Genomic DNA, 6,148 nt, shown 5'->3' with positions numbered 1-6,148 from the left:
CCATTTTAGAACCATAATCAGAAAAATTTGAAACCACTTGGTGTTTTTCTCTGAGTCTGAATCAGTTTACATCATGATATTTCCCCATAAAACAGAATACCTTCCTGTGTTCTCCCTTCCAGTAGATGGTATATTATTCACCCAGTAGTAGTATCTGGAATCCTGGGTCAGTCTTGACTTTTATGTCCTCCCATGTCCATCAGTCACTAAAGCCTCTCTACATTTTATTTTCTAGATAGTTATTTGAATCAGTTCACCTCTGATCATCTTCATTAGCAGCATCCTATCCAATTTAACATCATATCTCACCTGGGCCAATCCTTAACTCAGCAAATACTTAATGATTATCTATTACATGCTGGGTATTGTTCTAGGGGATGGGCCTATAAGGAAGAATAATGCAATGTCCTTGACCTACTGAAATTTTCCTTCTCATGATTACCCAAATAGTCTCTTAAGTGATCCAGAGCCCTTGCTTTTAATCATTGTAATTTTTAAAAAATATAACTTTGATTTTTCTAGTTGCCTGGTTAAAACCTTTCATTAGTTTCTTATTACCTTTTATCCTAAATCAAAAAAAAAAAAAAAAAAAAATTAGAAACCCAAAACCTTCAAGTGTCTTACAAGGCTCTGTATAACCCTACCTCTTGCTGTCCTTCAGTCATCTTTCCCTTAGTCTTACCCATATTGTGTGTGCATGTGTTTTGTTTGTGATGCTATTTTTTTTCTCAAAGACCTTTACATACCCCTATTTCACAAAACCACTGCAATAAAGCTTTTTTTCTACCTACATGTTGGAACAGCTCCAATAAAATTAGTTAATAATGTGTTTGTTGTCAAAGATATTATCTTACAGGAGGAAATTCTGAAGTTTGACAAGAAGTTCTTTCCTCTTCTCTTGGACTCTGTGAAACCACCATCTCCTGGCTTTCTTCATACATCTCTGATACCTTTCTTAAGTTCCTTCAGGGATGTTTTTTCCTTTCCCACCCACATCGGGTTCTGATATCAGCCCTGTTTTTCCTCACTTTAGAGCAATATCCTGGTATGAGCTCCTGTGTCCACTTGGAAACAGCATCTAAGTTTATTGATCAAGACTTGTGTATCCAACTGGTTTGTGGAAATCCCTGGCTGTACCACTGTACCTTTAACCAAGCCTGTCCAAAATTGAGTTCATTGGTGCCCCCAGACTCTTATTGATTAAGAAACCAGGCATTAATAAAGATTCCATTAATAAAAATTCCAGAGTAAGGGTGCCATAGATGAACTTGGGGCTATCAATACAATTACCTTGAGAGGGGTGCCTCCTTTGAATGCTGGTCAGGACTTGCTTCTTTTTGACCCAGCCACTGACTCTCTAAGACTTGGTATCTGCAGATGTAAAGATAATTATTCTAATGCTTCCTCCATTTAATAAGGAAACTCTGCCTTTCCTATGCCCCTCCTAATTTTCCCTATTGGTTGTGGTAGGGAGAGGGAGCTAGGAAAAATAAAAAGGCAGACGTGGATTATTTCACTTAAGAATGAATTCAGTGAAGAATTTGTTCTTTGAATTTTTTCTTCTAAGAGCATTGAGACCTTTATCTTCTTTTTTTACTTGGAGAGAGTAATAATTAAATATGACAGTTAAGAAGCTTCATAAATTAATACTATGGCTTCTATGTTTGTTACTCATCTTAAGAAAACTATGGTTTAATTTCTTATTTGCAGTTACAGAATAACAAACATATTGTCAAATGTCTCAGAATTTTTGGAAATTGATCAAGTACATTTTTATAGTTTTCTTCAATATTCTAAAATTTAATAGAATTGAAGGATAAACCAATATCTGCAATAACAATAAGAGGATATAAATAATCTTTTCTCCATTGGATTAAACACATTTGAGAACTTAAGCTCAACGTTCCTATGCTAGGGGAATTTGTGAAATATGTCTACACTACTGCACACCCATTCCAACTCCTTACAACCCATTGGACTTAGAATCTCCCAAATTTTAGACAGTACACATTACATTATCGACTAATCTACTTTCTGTATACTTTTTCAATTGGTGTGGCCATGCATATGAGAAATGTAGGTCATTTTCATTTGGCATAATAGATGTCTTAATTCCACAGTGATTTATTTATTATTTTCACATATTCATCTATGTTATACCATACACCAGAACAATGGTACATGTGCTTGTTCTGAATAACTTACCCTTGAGAAATCACCAGTGTACTTACGAACAAAAATGCAAAAATGTTTGTAAGGCATCCCTAGAATAGTAAAAAGGAACACTGAACTTGGGATCATAATGCCCAGGTTTGACTCTCAGCTCTGTCATTTTATTACTATGTGAGCTTGGTCAACTTATATATAAATGCCATGTTTCTCACCTATAGAAAGAGAATAATTCATTTACTATTTACCAGAATAAGTTGATGTCAAATTGAATTAGAATATTCATGGAAATGCTTTGCAAACTCTGTAGCACTGTGTAAAAATATTAAGACTTAACTTACTTGTGCATTGAATTCTTCTAATAATTTTTTATTAATAAATATGTTTAATGTATTTTTAAACTCATCATTCCTGAACTTCTAACGACAACTTTGTTTATTTATTCAATAGATATTTATTGAGTATTCATTTTTAGTAGGCATTGTGGATTCGGTAGGAAACAGGACAGACCCAGTTCCTGCCATGAGGGAATAATGATTTATTGGAAAGAGGTACCACAAACAAAAAAAAGTGGCTGTGATTGATTGATCTCTGATTAACAGAGCAAGTATGCTTCCACTCAGCCATTTCTTGTGGACAAAATTCCTTCATTCATCTTTTTTTCCAAGAACTTCACAAAGATAGGAAGTCAGAGCTTGGCTGCAGTTAAAGCACTGGGTGCCTGCGTGAAAATCAATATCAAAATAAGCACTGCACAACAATAATATGCAATATTGTTTTTTCTGAGAATTGGGGTAATCTCTTTAAAGTTAACAAAAATTATGTATACTTGTGTTATACTGACTTGGCTCATAATAAAATTTTTCTTTCTCTTTTACACTAAATACATATTCTATGAAGTCAATATTATTTTAGGAGTTCCAATTTATGTTTTTATTTTGATCGAATATTGGAACTTAGTAGAAAGGATGTCAGAAGCTAAGGACTTTGGTGTGCATATTCCCCAAATTTGAGTTTAAATTCAATAATTGTGTAAGAAAGATCCTTATGTGGACTTTTTATCATATAACATTATAAGCTTAATGTTTATATTAAAATTATTCATGTCTTCTCCAATGTGAATTCAAGGATATTAGAAAGTTTTAGGAAAGTAGACCAAGCTTCTTGTTATCCTAAATAAAAAGCATTATTTATCATCATGTTATTTATAAGGAGAAAAGAGATTATTAACTATTTCATATTTAAATACCAATCAAGTTTATATAAAATGTTAAATACCTGGAAGTATTCCTATCAAATTCTTGGGGATTTTCATATGACCCTGGATGTGCTTCTGTTAGGTTGATTTTTAAAAAGCAGAAGAATTTCTGACATGTGATTTATATCCAATAATGAGAGAAGGGAATTTCAGACCAGCTTACTCATCTGTCTTAAGATGTCAAGTTTAGGAAAACAGGGCAGTGTAAAAATGATTTGAGAGTAGAAAATTTGAAAGGAAACAAATCTTCCTCTCTTTCTCTTTCTTTCTTACAAAGCATTCTCTGTGTGATTGAATAGTACTTTGTAGTAACTTTGAGCTTCCTGAGGTCTTAACAGATATTAAAGGCATACCCTTGGCTTTACAGCTAGATCAATGTTTCTGACAGTGGCTTTAATTTGAACTTTGGAAGCCATTTCATAAATTTAGCATATCTTCCTGTCAAGAAAGGCCGAGAATTTTAAAAGCAATTAAATCCAGACTCCTCTTAACAGTTTGTCCTTCAGTTTATAATTACTTCTGTTGTTTTTCTATTTTATTGTCAGCAGCAAGAAGCCAGGCATACTTTTAATGCTTTGGAAATCTTCTTATCTAGATCATGCAATTCATTAGGTCCATTTCCACTTTCCCAGCAGCTTCAGGAAACAAAGATACCTTCCTCCAGTTTCCAAGAACATGTACCTCACTTTTTTCTGACCTATCACCAGCAGTGACCTTAAAGTCCATACATTTCTACTAAGAGTCTGCTCAAGGAAATTTAGGATTTCTCTGACATGCTTCTTAATATACTTCTAGCCTTTATTCACTGCCTGCTTTCAAAGCCACTTCCACATTTTTGAGTATTTATGTACTTCTAAGTATCAAATTTTGTATTATTTTCTATTGCTGCATAACAATATATGCTTGATGGTCACTTCTACAAAGTATTGTGGTGGAGGTCCTAGCTAGAGCAGTAAGGAATTAAAGAAAAAAGACTGAACAAAGGTAAAATTCTCATAATTTGCAGATTTGTGTCTGTAAAAGATTTAGATGAATGTTTAGGAAAATTATCAGCATTACTAAGCATCACTATATTACATGGTCAACACATGAAATCAATGATATTTCTATATATCAGCAATGAAAATATAAAATTTAAAAATATCATTTCTAATACAAAAATCAAATATCTACTAAATCTAATGAAATACGTTAAAACTCTACACTGAAAAATATGAAACTTTGCTGTATTAGTTCTCTGTTGTCCCATAAAAAATTACCACAAACACAAATTTATTATATTACAGTTCTTAAAGTCAGAAGTCTAGTGTGAGTTTTAGCAGACTAAGACAAAGGTCTCAGCAGACTGCATTCCTTTCTGAAGGCCCTGGAGGAGAATGTTTCCTGGTCATTCAAGTTGCTGACAGAACAGTTCCTTGTGGTTATACAACTAAGAGGTTCACGTTGTTTTTGTTTTAGTTGTAAATTGGGGAATTTTAGTTTTTGGAAGTTTGTGCATTTCTTGACTTGTCCCTTTCCTCCACCTTCAAAGCCAGATGGTCCTTCTCATGTCATATCTCTCTGATTCATTTTTCTGCCTTTCTTTTCCAGTTTTAGGGACTAATGTGATTAGGGCTCACTTGAGTAATCTATGATAATCCTCCTACTTTAAGGTTCTAAACTTTAATTACATCTGCAAAGTTCCTTTTAATATGAAGGATACAATATTTACAGGTTCCAAGAATTAGGGTATAAATATCCTTTGGGGGTAAGTATTATTCTGCCTATCACAATTATAAAGCAGATTTAAAATGACCTAATAAAGCAGAGAGATCTACCATTTTCATGAATTGGAAGACAATATTTTTAAAATGTGAATTCTCCCCAAACTGAACTGTACACCATTTTGTAACTGGTAGTTCAATTCTTAAGTTTATATAAAAATGCAGAGCCAATAACTCAGTAACTTATACTACCAGTTAACAATTTTTTTGTTTATATATAGTAATTAGGCCATTATGCTATTTGTGCAAGAATAGTCAATTAGATCAGTGGAATAGAGGAACGTAAATGTAATTTTCTGATTTATGACAAAGGAAAAAGAAACAGAAACAGATTCCCCTTTCAATAAATTAATCATGATCAATTAAATATCTCCATGGAAAAAACAAAAAGAATCTTGAACCCCATCTGATACAATCTACCAAAAATTTAATTTGGATATATTATATATCTAATACGAATGTAATAGTAAATAAGGTACAGTTGACATCTGTAGCGATGTGTCATCAAATGATGACTTTATCCTCTTTAGTTATCAATTTGGAGGCCTGGGTATTGATGCTATCTTCAGTGATAGAATTGGAAGCGGAAGATTCTGAGGATGAGATTGTAGCACATGACAGAGCTGTGGGGGTAGCAAAAGTGGGAGTTGTGACACTGAAGGATGTAGATATGGTACATTCACTGGCGGTGGCACCAATCCCTAGGGTTGTGGTAACTATTGCAGTTGTGTCTCTAACAGGTGTGGAGACTGTGGCAGCAGCAGTGGTGGAAGCACATTCCACAGGGAATGTGGAACCTGTGTTTGCTAACGTTGTAGAAGCAGCTTGAGTGGTGGAATCATCTGTGGGTGGCATCATTCACCATGTTTTTTTCAGCTTCTACGTTTTCTGTGGTAAAATCAGAAGCAACGGTGAAAGCACAGGCTATCAAGGTGGTGGAGCCAGCCCTTGGGTTGGT

Source organism: Sapajus apella, unplaced genomic scaffold (assembly GCF_009761245.1).
Source record: "Sapajus apella isolate SASKATOON/1434 unplaced genomic scaffold, GSC_monkey_1.0 scaffold108, whole genome shotgun sequence".
Lineage (NCBI taxonomy): Eukaryota > Metazoa > Chordata > Mammalia > Primates > Cebidae > Sapajus > Sapajus apella.
The sequence above is the reverse complement of the archived record's forward strand: the minus strand, read 5'-3'. Positions refer to the sequence as shown.